This window comes from Bufo bufo, chromosome 4 (assembly GCF_905171765.1).
Source record: "Bufo bufo chromosome 4, aBufBuf1.1, whole genome shotgun sequence".
NCBI lineage: Eukaryota > Metazoa > Chordata > Amphibia > Anura > Bufonidae > Bufo > Bufo bufo.
In genome coordinates, this window is record NC_053392.1 from 600349085 (window position 1) to 600365940 (window position 16856).

General features: G+C 45.7%; 1 protein-coding gene and 1 long non-coding RNA gene across 4 annotated transcripts in view; one reads left to right on the forward strand and one right to left on the reverse strand.

Moving 5' to 3' along the window:
- The window catches only part of LOC120999334 (zinc finger protein 436-like), a 580871-nt gene that overhangs the window by 78673 nt on the left and 485342 nt on the right, over positions 1-16856 (reverse strand). The window lies entirely within an intron of this gene.
- LOC120999571 lies at positions 8217-15397 on the forward strand. Of its 3 annotated transcripts, none has more exons than XR_005778557.1 (3): positions 8217-8266; positions 14978-15127; positions 15257-15397. It is a non-coding gene; the product is annotated as an uncharacterized LOC120999571 (long non-coding RNA). The 3 variants fall into 3 exon arrangements; XR_005778559.1 differs by having other exon boundaries at positions 8231-8255; XR_005778558.1 differs by lacking the exon at positions 8217-8266 and adding an exon at positions 8298-8441.

Here is a 16856-nt window from a genome sequence, read left to right on the forward strand (position 1 = left end):
GGGGGGCTGGGCTCTTATTACTGGTACATTGGGGGGCTCTTGTTACTGGCACATGATGGGGGGGCACTTATTACTGACACGTTATTGAGGGCACTTATTACTGGCACATTATTGGTGGGCACTATAGGGGCATCTACTAAGGCCACAAAGAAGGGGTATTTTATATGGGGGGCTCTGTACAGTAGCATTTTATACTGGGACACATTATGGTGGGTACTATGGGGAAGGGGGGAGAGGAGTACTATGGAGTCATCTACGGGGGCACTAAGAAGGGGTATTTTATACTTGCAAATTATGGGGGACACTGAGGGCATTTACTGGGGCACGATATATGGGGCATTTTATACTGGTACATTATGGGGGGCACTAGGAGGAAAGGGGGAGAGGAGCACTATGGGGCATTTACTGGGGGCACTATATAGGGGTATTTTATACTGGCACATTATGGGGGACATTAGCTCAACTGGGGACATTACAAGGGGGTATTTTTTGCATTGTCACATTATAAGGAGAATTATTTCTACTGGGGGGGCATTATGGTGGGCTTTATTACTCCCCCATGGTATGACCCCCTAGTAGCAGCACCAGCCTCTCCCTGCTCTGTGACCCCTCTGCCCCTTCTCCAAATCCTTATTATGAAATCTTTCTCATTAGGATAAAACACAACATCAGCTCCGCCGAGCCCCCCTGCCAAAGTGTTGAAGTGGTGTCCGAGATCCCCAAGGGCCAAACCAAGTAATTGTAAGTTTTCATGTGAATTATGTTTATGTTATACACATATAGCCTACACTGTGCCACACAATATACAGTATACTGCTACACTGTGCTACACAATGTACAGTATACCTCTACACTGTGCCACACAATGTACAGTATACCTCTACACTGTGCCACACAATGTACAGTATACCTCTACACTGTGCCCCACAATATACAGTATACCTCTACACTGTGCCACACAATGTACAGTATACCTCTACACTGTACCACACAATGTACAGTATACCTCTACACTGTGCCACACAATGTACAGTATACCTCTACACTGTGCCCCACAATATACAGTATACCTCTACACTGTGCCACACAATTTACAGCTTATACGGGACCCTATCTGGGAAGGGTTAATTTATTACTTAAACACTACTGCCTGTACGGCTGCTAACCACTCTTGTCCCAGACTAATAAAACATAACTTTTACTTATTCATGTTAAAACACGAGTGAAATAATAAATTGTGAGCTACCTATAGGGTTAAAAACACTGTACCCATGAGACTTGCTGTGTATTACGGGTCACTAAGGTGTATGGATTGGCGGGAGTGCACTAACACCACTCAAACACACACCAGCATCCCTGCTGTATAAACAGATTCAAGCTGTGCCTGATAACTACTTGGCCCCCGTGTCTGGGGTATAAACACCAAGATTGAGCAGGCCTGATACCCCTGATGAAGCCAGAATAGCTGGCGAAACATGTTGGGGGGCGGAATTTAGGTTTTTAATCTGCTGACCACATTGAGTCCTTGCAGTGATCTGTGTGCCTGATATATCAATATAGGCTGCCATCAGGCCTGCTCAATCTTGGTGTTTATACCCCAGACACGGGGGCCAAGTAGTTATCAGGCACAGCTTGAATCTGTTTATACAGCAGGGATGCTGGTGTGTGTTTGAGTGGTGTTAGTGCACTCCCGCCAATCCATACACCTTAGTGACCCATAATACACAGCAAGTCTCATGGGTACAGTGTTTTTAACCCTATAGGTAGCTCACAATTTATTATTTCACTCGTGTTTTAACATGAATAAGTAAAAGTTATGTTTTATTAGTCTGGGACAAGAGTGGTTAGCAGCCGTACAGGCAGTAGTGTTTACGACACAATGTACAGTATACCTCTACACTGTGCCACACAATGTACAGTATACCTCTACACTGTGTAGTCTGTTCTATAAGCACCCTTGTTCTGTGGCAGCGGACAGAAAATAATCTGGAAGTGCCCCTCCCGAGACCAGGCTCTGGATCCACCACTGGTCTGGACCGCTCCCAGGAGTGTACATTTCTTGTAAACTGTAATCCGTATGCTTTGACCTGCAGAAATCAGCACTCGCTCGGTAACAACTAACAGGCAGTACCTGTAGGCTATAGCCTGGCCCTGTTACCGAAGCTAGCCGAGTGGTGTAAGGTTAAGGTACTAGTAGAGATGAGCGGCCGCTTAATCCTGATTTAAAGTTAAAGTTACTACAGGATATGGATTACAGTTTAGAAATGTCAAATGTACACTCCTGTGGTGAGCGGGGGGAGGGAGATCTGTGTATGACACTGTTATAGGAAGGGGGATCTGTGGATGACACTGTTATAGGGAAGGGGATCTGTGGATGACACTGTTATGGAGGGGGAAATGGGGATGACACTGTCATGGGGTGGATCTGTGGATGACACTGTCATGGGGTGGATCTGTGGATGACACATATAGCATAAGATGCTATATACGGTATGTGTCATCCACAGATCCCCCTCCCTATAAAAGTGTCATCCACAGGGAACTAGGACATGTTGAAATCGGAGTGATTTTATTTATTTTTTTAAACCACAGACATCAGGACTTTTCTTCCCTGTTGCGGTTTTAGGTATTGGGTAAACTATCGCAGCATTTCTAAGCGTACTTGTGTAAATGTATCGTTGTTATAGCTGCCCCCCCTACTTTTGTCCTGGCCCCCAGTGTGCCCCCCCAAAATTTGAAAGCTAGAGACGCCACTGCCAGTATGACCAGAGATGTGTTGGTGAGACTACACTTTTTTCACTTTAAAAACAACCTACTGAGAGAAGCTGTTCGCAAAAAGGATATCCCAGAGAGGTTCAAGCAGATTTCTTTGTATGCTGACCTCTCCCCTGCGACCCTTGCGAGAAGAATGGAATTTGCTAAGTACACTGCTATACTAAGAGAAAACAATATTCTCTACCACTGGGGGTTCCCAGTGAAATTGATTGTTAGCAGGAATGGCACTAACCATGTTTTAATGTCCCCATCACAAGCTGCGGAGCTGCTAAAGAAATGGTCTCTTCAACTACCACAAGAGGGAGACAACTCTCCTGGCAAGCAGAAGCCACCAACCTTGATGCAGGAATGGAAAATGGTGAAAGCCTCAAGATAAAGACGGACATTTATTGTATGTCAAAGGTACTTTCACACTCTCCAACACTCAGGGTCACTTGCTTACTTGCCAACCCTAAGAACTTCTCAGTTGTGGTTGTTGGTTAGCCGGAGCTAACCACTCTAAAACTCTCGGTCTCACTGTTTATTAGTCCTCTGACTGTTCTGAGGTCTACTTTACCTCTAGACATACGGTACTGTCACACTATTCTTCCACCCCCCCCTACCACTGGATTTTATTCAATCCTACTCATGATAACTCTGACAAGGATTGACGACTGAATAGGAGCGATTAGATTCCTACTCTGTTTTTTTTTTTTTTTGTTCTTAAGTTTACCTGTTTTGTAGGTGTTTTATGTGCCTCAGATGCTGTTGACAAGACACACAATAATTCAGCAGGGGTTAATCATATCCTTTTCTGTACATCCAAACCATTGCTCAAAAACCCGGCCATAAGCATATATCCACTCAGACACTATGACGCTTAAGGTATTCAATAAAAACATGGTAACATTTAATTCTTTGTGTGTTATTAGTTTAAGCAGACTGTGATTGTCTATTGTTGTGACTTAGATGAAGATCAGATCACATTTTATGACCAATTTGTGCAGAAATCCATATAATTCCAAAGGGTTCACATACTTTTTCTTGCCACTGTAGTACATGTTGACAGGCAGCAGCATGATGGAGGCTGCAGCAGCCATATGGAACATAACGATAGGGAGGCAGCAGCAATGGCATGATGGAGGCAGAAGCCGTATAGAACATGTTGATAGGCAGATGGTGGCAGGATGGCAGCAGTGGCATGATGAAGGCAGGAGCAGCCATATGGAACATGATCATAGGCAGGCAAACAGCAACAGTGGCAAGATGGAGCATCCTCATCGAGTCCAGAGTGTCAAAATCCTCACAAAACCAGACTTGGTTTATTTTGACAAAAGTGATGTTTTGGACACTGGTAGAGGACATTTTGGTCTGTTTAAGTGTCACCACAATAGTGCAGAAACCTAGGTGTCACCATATCAATACTAAAAACCCTCTGTGAGATGATAAGGGAAAGAAGAAAGAGCGTGCTGTGTCAGTTGTGGCCACTGTTACAGTCTGCCTGGCCAAAAGTCCATGCGATCAGGGAACAGGGTATGTGCCGGAGACAGACCAGAGTGTAGGTAGGCCTGAACCTGGGTGTTGAGGCAGGAGGTCCTGGCTTGCTGATTTGCCTCAGACTGACGCAGAACACGAAAAAACTGCTTCATCATGTTGAGGAGACTGAAACTGGCTGCTGCTTGTGGTGGCGGGAGATGGGTGATTTTGTGGGGGCAGTCATGGGCCTCTCTTAAAGACATGCAGGCGGCAGGCCTCTGCTCACCGAAAGCTATGGCAAGCTGTGTACACAGTGTTTCCTGGTAATAACTTGGTCTGCTTTTTGGGAGGGAGGAATACATTCCCCTCATTAAGCTTTGATCGTGAGGGTCTAAAAGCATGGCTATCCAGTAATCATCAGACTGCTTGATGTCAATGATACGCCTGTGTTGGATTTAGCAATTTGGGAGAGCAGAAAGGTAGCCCCGATAGTTCACCTGCTGGTTGCCAATGTAACGATCACGTACACACACACAGGGGAAAGGATAGTGACCACTGCGCTCCACCCTCACCCCTGGCCCTGCCTACTTGCCTCACGAGTCCTGATGACAGGGGACAACTGGACGGCAGTCCCTAACTTAGGATACGTGCGGGAAGGACAGACAAGACAAATAACGGATAGTGATCGGACCGGGTCAAAACCAAGAGGACAACGCAGTACAGGGGGATAAGCAAAGAATGGTCAGGAGAAGCCGGGGTCATAAATACCAGGAGAGTTGAGAAATACCAAAGGAGTCCGCAAAGAATAGTCAGGTGGAAGCCGAGGTCAAAATACCAAGAGAGATGCGCAGTACAGGAGGAGCAGGCAAAGGATCGTCAGGGAACAGGATCAGGAAAGTATACAGGTATCCAACAAACGCCAGGAACCTAAATTAACAGGCAACCTATGGCCAGGAGGCTGCCTGTATTTATAGTGGGGAGTGAGGGTCATGTGACGTGGCCAGCGTCACAAGACCGACAGACCTAGGAGCAGGGAGCCTCCCAGCTAGCAAAGCCGCCCTGGGAACGAGGTCAAACACAGATCCTCTCTCCCGAAGCTAAGCAGCAGGTCTGCAGCTGATGGGAGACCGAGTGCGACTTCGGCACCCCGTTACAGCCAAATAGGGGTGCTAAGGTATACCGGAGAGAACAGACATGGAGTCCTGCCTTAGAGCAGTTCTCTGCTGGTAGGCAGAAATCCAGCTTTATTTATATGTCTGGTTATGTAACAAGTCATTAAACTAGTCAGACCAGTATAGTTCTAGTTATAGTGTATGAATACATCATAATAACTGTCACATTGGTATTTGCCCAACCTGTGAGGTATCTGAATCTTGAGGAACAGGACCAGGTAGAAGGATCTTATCTAACCCTTGGAGAACAGGATCTGGCAGAGTGAGCTTTTCTAACCCTTGGGAAGCTGGATTTTATTACCCAGATTTAACAGAAGAAACATCTGAAGAATCTTCTGTAACCCCTTAGTTACTCTCACAGCCTGTCATGAAAGTAAGCAAGTAAATATACTGTACAGGTTGCCATTCTGGCCATTCATGCCCAGTTCTTTCCGACTCCACTTCCTACTGAGACGATTGGGTGTCATAGCCAGTGTCACCGTCATCATCATCTTCCTCCAACTCCGACTCATCCTCCATGGGAGTTTCTCCTAGTTGTTCCCCAACAGCTACAGGGCGGACAGCAAGGTGCGGCAGCTGTTCTTTTTCCTCTGTCCCCCCTGCTGCATGAGCATCAGCGTCTGTTGCAAATACATTTCCGGGGGTGTAGGACAACTGTAGCATGAACAGTATGAGCTGCCACTGTCCAACCTGGAAAGAATTCGTACTCCCTGCTGATGCAGTCTAGTGTCTGACAGTCGTTCATGGCTTTCCGCTGCATGCTCTAGCATGTGTAATGTTCTAATGTGTAATGTAAACCACCACCCTTCTCCTCAGATTTCTCCTCTTTGGCACTCTGATCTGGCTACCATATCCTGTCCAACACACAATCCTCATCGGAGTCCTCTCCCTCCCTGACAGTTTTATATAAGTCTGAGATATATCATGTTGGTCTTCTTGGCCCTGCTCCACATTTCCTGCTCTGTATTTGTCCGGATTGCCAGTCTTGCTTCCCCCCCCCCCACTGACAATATTGTGGCTACAGGTGTCACTTTTACCACCAGAAACATAGCTATGCATGGGGTCCCCAGCCTCCTCCTGAACCTCCTCCTCGTGGTAGTCCAAATGGTGATGACAGTTGTCAACAGGGAGACTCCCTTGACTGTCTGCTGTAGGGCCCGGTGGAGTTTTGTTGCCTCTTCTAAGGAAAAAAAAGGTGCCCCTCTAGGAAGGAGCAGTGAAGACAGAGAGGACTCCAGTGAAAGCCTTCTCTGGGGCTGCAAGGAGGAGTAGCAGGAGGAATGCTGGGACCCCTGGCTCCAAGGCACAGTGTCAGAGTCAGAATTCACCTCCACGTCATCCTGCTGTCACTGACAGGAGGACTCCAATCCACAATCTCATCCTCTTTCTTCTGTATGATAATGTTGCTTCTTTCCGAAGCCAAGTACAACTGTGGCTTACCACCACTACTACTATTACTTCGGGGCGGCAAGCTGGTTCTGCTACTACCAACATTGTTACTCTGAGAGAACAAGGCCTGCCCCGGGGTCATTCATTTGGAACCCGTCTGTATTCTGGACATTTTTTGGACCTATGTACACAGTCATACAAAGTACAAAACAGTTTGAAAGTCTGTTTTCTGGAACTTAAAGGTGTATTCCCATCTGAGACAATGGGGGCATATCACTAGGATATGATGTCTGATGGGTGCGGGTCCCACCACTGGGACCTGCACCCATATTGGGAATAGAGTGGGGAAGGTCTGGCCACCACCAAGTGCTCTTCCCCATAGAAGTAAATAGAAGAGCGCCGCAGTTGTGCGGCCACTGCTTCCATTCATTTCTATGAGACCAACGGAAATAGCTGAGCGCATGTGCAGTGCACCCTCTACCACTTTCAGGGCTCCGGTTAGGAGACATGTGCGGGTCCCAGCAATATGCCCCCAATGTATGAGATGGGAAAATCCCTTTAAAGACAGAGAGAAGCAAAAAAATGTCCTTCCCTTTCCCCAAACACCCTGAAGACACTGCTTCCTACAATTGACTTTGGAAATAATGCAGTATCGGCGACACTAACAGATTTGGGCCTAATGTCTTATTTGCCTTCAAATATGCAGATTCAGAAAAAGATTCACCTGGTGTAAAACACAAATTTTATGAGATTATTATGAAACAGCGCAAAAATAATCTGAAAATCAGAAAATTCTAAAATCCCAACTGCATTAAATTAAGAAATAATATACACGATGGGCTCAAATATACTGGGAGGAACCAGACGTACATTTTCTGGGTCAAAATTGTGAATGTAATAAGGCAAATCTATACCTCAGATCAAAAAGAGGGACAATTAAGGAGCAAAGAGGGACAGAGGGACTTGGTTCAAAAAGAGGAACTACACTTGAGAGGTCTGCTCTTCCAGTAGCACAACCTGGAGCCTGACTCCTCCCAGACAGGATCACATGGTTACGACATCATCACAGGTCCTTTACCTCCTCCAGCAGCACAGCCTGGAGCCTGACTCCTCCCACACAGGATCACATGGTCATGACATCATCACAGGTCCTTTACCTCTTCCAGCAGAGCCTGGAGGCTGACTCCTCCCACACAGAATCACAGGTCCTTTACCTCCTCTAGGAGCACAGTCTGAAGCATGACTCCTCCCACACAGGATCACATGGTCATGACATCATCACAGGTCCTTTACCTCTTCCAGCAGATCCTGGAGCCTGACTCCTCCCACACATGATCACATGGTCATGACATCATGAAAGGTCTTATAGCCCACTAATTCCTTTCGGTAATGCTTAGAATGTATGGGCTCTAGAGAGCTTTTGGTCACCTAAAGAGGTTAGTCTGAGATAGGTGGTGGTGATAGGTAAGGTTCAGGTAAGTGTCCTGTGTGCTGGGGGCGGGGCGTCCTCTCCATGTTCTGTGCGGTCTCCTGGGTGGGTCAGGATTAGGGACAGGTTTAGAGTCGGGGAGGTTTTGGTGGAGAACAGTAGGTCATAGAAGCCCATACATTCTAGGTGTAATAACGCTGTGTACAGAGGTGCAAGTGGAGGTAAGTGTCATTAACTTCTATCTTCACTACCAGCTCTAGAGTTACCGCCTGGTCACTATTCACACCAGGAGGCGGTTAAAGGGGTTCTCCGAGCGCAGACCTCCTGGGAGTGTTACCTCTATGCTGTCCAGTGTTATAAGGTCATATGTTTTATCTTCCCTGGTATGTCTACATTGCATTTGGACAATATTGCTTCATCCAGCTTTCCACAAGCCTAATAGTGCAGCTTCTATCTTCCCTGGTAGAGAACTTTGCATATTCATCAATGTATACTCTTTTCTGTAAGTGTGATATCCTTGTGATTAGTCCTAGAGATGTTCTTCCAATTGACCTGTAATTGATGTGACTGCTGTAATGCTTGTGATCTGTAGTGATTTTATGGCCCATCCAGATCCTTAGCTTTGTTTACTTACATATGGCATCTCTTCTCATGTGTCTTACTTCAGTGATTAATTGATTAATGAGCTAAATTACCCCTAGTTCTCTGATCACACTTCCTATAAATATAGACCCAGTCTAATGGGAAGCACTCGCAGGGGTCAGCACGAGCCAAAAGCACCATCTCTGCCAAAGCGCCATTTTGCCTAAGTGCTTGACAGTTAATCATGACAGTTGGGCAGGAGACGGAGATGCTGTGTGTACTACTCAGACAAAGTTACCCACAGCACAGGTATGATACGATATTGTCTCACTCAGGCTCTGGCTGCTCTTCTCATCACTATGGCTGTCTACTTTCAAATTCAACCACACTGTCCACCCTCTGTCCCTTCTCTCCACGTCAGTCCCTCCCTCCTTCCCTCACCCTTGTTCAGTTCCCATACACTTTATACCCTCATACATCACCATGAACTATCTTCCTCCACAGTGCAGCATAAAAAAACACCAATATAAATCTCCCACCCACTTGCTGTCTCTTTCTGTTCTCCTGCTACTAGCTGCAGGGGATATTTCACAAAATCCTGGCCCTCCGTCTGTTGCCAACTTCTCCTCTGCCACACACAGAAACCCCAAAAATCTGATTAATGTTCACTGCACGTCCTCTCCAGTCTCTTTTAACTGCGCACTCTGGAATGCACAGTCTGATTCTAACAAACTACCCACAATCCACGATTTCTTTCTCTCACAGTCTCTGAACTTGCTAGCCCTTACAGAAACCTGGCTTCAATCCTCTGACACTGCTTCCCCTACTGCCCTATCCTATGGTGGACTTCACTTTTCCCTTACCCCCAGACCTGATGACAGGAACGATGGAGGAGAAGGCATACTACTTTCTCCACAATGCACATTTCAGGTCATTCCCCCTGTACCCTCTCTCACATTCCCCTCTTTTGAGGTTCACACCATTAGACTCTTCGTCTCCCAGGCTCCCCCCACCAATTTCAGGATCACTTTGCAGCTTGGCTTCCTCACTTCCTACCTTTTCAATCACCAACTCTTATGAGTGATTTTAATATCCCCATTGATGATCCTATCTCCCCATCAGCCGCTCACTTTCTTTCTTTAACCTCCTTTCTTGGCCTATCACAACTTACTTCCTCTGCCACACATGAACAGGGCAATATACTTGATCTAGTATTCTTCCGTCATTGCTCAGTCTCAAACTTTAGTAACTTATCCTTCCCACTTTCTGACCACAATCTTCTTTCATTTACCATAAAAACCTCTTACTTTTCTCATGGCAATCCTAGTTTTCACACTTACAGAAACCTACACACCATTAACTGCCAGCAACTTATTAACACCCTACAACTAGCTCTTACCCCAATCACTTCCCTCCCCTGTCCAGACTTGGCTGCCAATCATTACAACCAGACCCTCAAAACCACCTTAGATGAAGTTGCTCCAATATCAATCCAACCCTCTCAACACAGAACACGGCAGCCCTGGCACACACCTGAAACACGTTTTCTACAGCGCTACTAAAGAAACCATCTCTTGACCCGACCTGTGCTGCTAACTACAGACCTGTTTCTAACCTCCCCTTCATCTCTAAACTCCTTGAACGTCTTGTCTACTCTCGCTTAATAAGCAATATCTCTGCAAACGCTCTTCTTGACCCCTTACAATCTGCCTTTCGCCCTCTTCACACTACAGAAACTGCCCTTACTAAAGTGTCTAATGATCTCCTAACAGCAAAAAGAAATGGTGACTATTCGCTACTGATTCTGCTGGATCTCTCTGCAGCATTTGATACAGTAGACAATAAACTCCTCCTCACCATGCTCCACTCAATAGGCCTTAAGGACACTGCTCTCTCTTGGTTCTGTTCCTATCTCGCTGGCCGCTCCTTTAGTTTATCATTCGCTGGCTCTTCTTCTTCTCCTCTTCCTCTTGATGTCGGCGTTCCGCAGGTCTCAGTACTAGGTCCTTTACTCTTCTCCCTCTGTACAGCCCCCATCGGACAGACTATCAGTAGATTTGGCTTTCGTTACCACCTCTATGCTGACGACATCCAACTATACACTTTATCCCCTGACATCACCCCTGCTCTACTCCAAAACACCAGCAATTGTCTGGCAGCCGTCTCTAACATCATGTCCTCTCTGTATCTAAAACTGAACCTCTCAAAACGGAACTTCTTGTCTTTCCCGCATCTACTAACTCACCTAAACTTGATATTTCAATTTCGGTCTGCAGCACTATCATAACTCCTGTGCAACATGCCCGCTGTCTTGGGGCCACATTTGACTCTGATCTTTCCTTTGTTCCCCATATTTAATCACTTACACGCTTGAATCCGCCCTTTTCTTACGGTGGAAACGGCAAAAACTCTTGTTAATTGCCTTGATTCATTCTCGTCTTGACTACTGCAACGCATTACTAATCGGTCTCCCTCTCACTAAACTCTCCCCCCTTCAGTCTATCCTAAATGCTGCAGCCAGGCTCATCTATCCATCCAACCGCTACACTGATGTTACTAGTCTGTGCCAGTCACTTCACTGGTTGCTCATCCACCACAGAATACAGTTGAAACTTCTCACCCTCACCCACAAAGCTCTCCACGGTGCTGCACCGCCATATATCTCCTCCCTCATCTCCATCTACCACCCTACTTGTGCTCTCCGTTCTGTTAGCGACCTAAGATTAATAACCTCAATAATTCGTACCTCTCACTCCCGTCTTCAAGACTTTTCTCGAGCTGCACCTACTGTCTGGAATACTCTGCCCCGGAATACTAGGTCAATTCACAACTTCTCCACCTTCAAACGTGCCTTAAAAACACCTCTTTACAGGCAGGCTTATCAAGCTACCTAAAATGATTTTTCCCAGACTAAACCTCTCCCCCACCAACTCGATCCTCTAGTAGTCCCAAACCCAAAGCAGATCGGCCAGCACCACTCCTGTCAGTTCAATAATGTCTCAAATCATACTTATCACAATCACCTACCTTATGTGTCACCCCCAATTCCTCATAGATTGTAAGCTCTTGCGAGCAGGGCCCTGACTCCTACTGTTTTAGTTGCATATTAGCCAGTTAGTTTTGTTTCGTACATGAACCCTATGAATTTGTAAAGCGATGCGGAATATGGTGGCGCTATATAAATACTTTTTTTTGCAACTGTATAATAATAATAAAATGTATGTGAACCCTTTGGAATGATATGGATTTCTGCACAAATTGGTCATAAAATGTGATCTGATCTTCATCTAAGTCACAACAATAGACAATCACAGTCTGCTTAAACTAATAACACACAAAGAATTAAATGTTACCATGTTTTTATTGAACACACCATGTAAACATTCACAGTGCAGGTGGAAAAGTATGTAAACCCCTAGACTAATGACATCTCCAAGAGCTAATTGGAGTGAGGTGTCAGTCAAAAGGAGTCCTATCAATTAGATGAGATTGGAGGTGTTGGTTACAGCTGCCCTGCCCTATAAAAAACACACAACAGTTCTGGGTTTGCTTTTCACAAGTAGCATTGCCTGATGTGAATGATGCCTCGCACAAAAGAGCTCTCAGAAGACCTACGATTAAGAATTGTTGACTTGCATAAAGCTAGAAAGGGTTATAAAAGTATCTCCAAAAGCCTTGCTGTTCATCAGTCCACGGTAAGACAAATTGTCTATAAATGGAGAAAGTTCAGCACTGCTGCTACTCTCCCTAGGAGTGGCCGTCCTGTAAAGATGACTGCAAGAGCACAGCGCAGACTGCTCAATGAGGTGAAGAAGAATCCTAGAGTGCCAGCTAAAGACTTACAAAAGTATCTGGCATATGCTAACTTTCCTGTTAGCGAATCTACGATACGTAAAACACTAAACAAGAATGGATTTCATGGGAGGATACCACAGAGGACTGCTGTCCAAAAAAAACATTGCTGCACGTTTACAGTTTGCACAAAAGCACCTGGATGTTCCACAGCAGTACTGGCAAAATATTCTGTGGACAGATGAAACCAAAGTTTAGTTGTTTGGAAGAAACACACAACACTATGTGTGGAGAAAAAGAGGCACAGCACACCAACATCAAAACCTCATCCCAACTGTGAAGTATGGTGGTGGGGGCATCATGGTTTGGGGCTGCTTTGCTGCGTCAGGGCCTGGACGGATTGCTATCATTGACGGAAAAATGAATTCCCAAGTTTATCAAGACATTTTGCAGGAGAACTTAAAGGATAACTGTCAGATTTAGACCCTAATTTAAATTTTCATATATGTAGTTACTAATAACATGATATTCCAGAATCAGTTACTATTAGACTGACTTACCCCATATTTAATAAGATTCAGCCCTTAGCAACCAGTCTGCACAAAGGGGTCCTCTTACCACATGTTGCTTTCATTTATACACTGAGCAGTTGGCAGATCTCCCTTCCCTGGTCTGCGCTGCTTCAACTCTGCATTCTCCAGCTCTGCTGAGTAAGGGAGCGTCTGCCAAGCGCAGGGAGAAGTGCACACAGCCCAGGCACTGTTATCAGCTGCTGGGGAGGACCTGGCTTTAATCATTTACTTACAGTCCCTGGCTGTCAGTAATGTGAGCCTGCACGCTGCGTGCTCCGTCTATGATAGACGGACCATGTCTAGCAACCCTATTTTAAGCACAGGTAAAAGTAGGCAGTACAGGGAACAAAACTGTGGAATTAAGGGGTAATTAAATACACAGTGAAAAGTTGAAATTGGGCCACCAAGGTGATATTAATCACCACAATCCAATACTCCAAAAAAAAAACAATATGACAGTTATACTTTAAGGCCATCTGTCCACCAGCTGAAGCTCAACAGAAGATGGGTGTTGCAACAGGATAACGACCCAAAGCATAGAAGTAAATCAACAACAGAATGGCTTAAACAGAAGAAAATGCACCTTCTGGAGTGGCCCAGTCAGAGTCCTGACCTCAACCCGATTGAGATGCTGTGGCATGACCTCAAGAAAGCGATTCACACCAGACATCCCAAGAATATTGCTGAAATGAAACAGTTCTGTAAAGAGGAATGGTCAAGAATTACTCCTGACCGTTGTGCACGTCTGATCTGCAACTACAGGAAACGTTTGCTGCCAAAGGAGTTCAACCAGTTATTAAATCCAAGGGTTCACATACTTTTTCCACCTGCACTGTGAATGTTTACATGGTGTGTTCAATAAAAACATGGTAACATTTAGTTCTTTGTGTGTTATTAGTTTAAGCAGACTGTGATTGTCTTTTGTTGTGACTTTGATGAAGATCAGATCACATTTTATGACCAATTTGTGCAGAAATCCATATCATTCCAAAGGGTTCACATACTTTTTCTTGCAACTGTATGTGACTGATTAGCTGCAGAATATCTGCTTGTAATCTGCAGCAGAATAAAACAAAGAAATGCTGCGGATTAGATGCAGATTTCATTCTCTGCACTGGACGGGGTGAAATCCGCAGTAGAAATTAACATCCAGCAGATTTATAATCCGCTCTACAGGTCAGTTTCTGCCACGTGTTACTGAGAATTAGGGCTCATGCACACGATCACCTGCCCCCTGTGGCCGTATTGCGGCCTGCAATACACTGGGCACCAGCCGTGTGCAGCCACATCACGGATCACGGACCCATTCGCTTGAAAGGGTCCGCAATCTGGGAGATGCGGTGCGGAAGCACGGATCGGAAGCGCACAGAAGCACTACGGAGTGCTTCCGTGGTGTTTCTGACCGTGCCTCCGCACTGCAAAAAAGTAGTGCATGTACTACTTTTTTGCGGTGCGGACCGTCGGATGCGGATCGCGGACCCCATTCAAGTGAATTGGTCTGCGATCCGCTGCGGATGCCCCACGGCCAGTGCCTGTGCATTGTGGACCACAATTTGCAGTCCGCAGCACGGGCACGGAGTCCTTACGTTCGTGGGAATGAGCCCTTACTAAAAAGATCATTTCGTGGATGCTGGGGGGTCTGAGCTAAGACTAATGGAGGCTGGAGAGGGTCTGATGGGGGTCTGAGGATGGAGGAACTGCCTTGATACACTTTATTATCTCCTCCAGTGTTTCCTCTTCTTATCTCCAGTAATTGTATTTTACATGGGATTTTCTAGGATTTTACATCGGTTCATCTTCTTTCTATTCAGGTTCCTACAATATAGGATCCTCTCAGCGTATATCTCCTATATAAGATCATTCTCCTGATTGACCCATCAAGGATGGATAGGAATGGGGACAAGATGGCAGAGAGTATAATAAATCTCACCCTAGAGATCCTCCTCCGGCTTACTGGAGAGGTGAGAGATTCTGATGATGTCACGTTACATCATCTTCTCTATGTTACTAACAGATGGACATGACTGGAGAGGTGAGGGACTCTGGAGATGTATGGAGGGATATTTATTACTGCGTCTCTCCATAACCAGGAATACACAGTAGTGAAGAAGACCTCTAGTGAGCATTGTCAGGCCCCGGTATCTGAAGGACGGGGAGGAATCCTGAGCCCAATATCAAGGCCAAGACCTCACATCCCAATACATGAGAAAGTCAACAGAGAGAAGATCCTAGAGCTCACCAACAAGATCATTGAGCTGCTGACTGGAGAGGTGACATCACTGGGAATGCTGGGACATTATACAGTAACGCTATGAAGGGATCTGGGTGATGACTGTATAATTGTGTTGTCAGGTTCCTATAAGGTATCAGGATGTCGCCGTCTATTTCTCCATGGAGGAGTCTGAGTATTTAGAAGGACACAAAGATCTGTACAAGAACGTCATGATGGAGGATCACCAGCCCCTCTCATCATCAGGTAATAGACATGACTAAATATACATGTCCTTTCATTATTTATATGTAAGAAATTAATCAGGGGTGTAGCTAAAGGCTCATGGGCCCTAGTGCAAGAGTTTTTCTTAGGCCCCCCTTTCCTCAGTGCTTTGTGACCAGGGGCAGGGATGCACATAGCCTTTCTGTGGGCTGAGGTAAAAACTGAAACGTCACCGCCCTTCCCATGTTAAATTCTCAACCTAACCCCTTCCCTCCAGCCCTACTGTTAAAGACATACTTAGAAAACATTACACACAGCGCTACAGAACATACAGGGTAATACAGCGCCACATGCCTCTTACATCCAGTGATGTCCCCTCTGATGTAGATGTTCTCTTTCCTCATCTTCTCCATTCAGACCAGACCGCCATGATGATTTCTTTCAGTCATCTCTTGTCTCTGCAGAGTATGACAATAAAACATCTTAGTTTCCTACTTTACCATCATCCTCCCACCTCCTGAACACCCCTTCTTGCCACCCCCAATGCTGTGCCCACTGTGCTCCCCAATACTATACTGCAGAAACAGCCCCCCTCTGAAAATATTCGTACCACACAGATAGTGCCCCATCAATAATTATTAGCACACAGTGCTCTAAAAAATAACTGCACCTAGCAAAAAGTGACTCTGACGCTAATATAATGTCCTCCAAAAATAATTGTGTTGAGCTGATATTGTGCCAGGGTGCACCCCACAGTAATAGTGCTCCCCAATAGTAATAATGCCCCTATTGTGCCCATACTAGTAAACATGTTCCACATAGCCCCCCAGTACTAATACTTCTCCTTATGTGTGCCAGTAGAAATACGCCTCCTAATACCTGCCTATAATGTGTGCCACCCCCTTACATAGCCTCTTACCTTTCAGATCAGACTCCCATATCAGACCTCAAATTCGAGCTCAATATCAGAACTCAAATTAGACCCCCATATCGGATCTCAAATCAAAACTCCATTGTCACGACCGTAGGCAGGGAAACACTCACAATGTGAGCCCTAACTTGCACCCAACCCGCTGTCCATGCCTACTTGCAGAATAAGCCGTAAGCGGCAAGTACACAACTGGTAGGACGGTCTCTATGCTGGTAAGTGCAGGAAGCAAAACCAAGCACCTGCGGTAAAAACTGCAGGGACCGGTTCACACTACGTGAACCCAAAACAGACAAACACACAGAGAAGGGTCGTACAGACAAAAGGT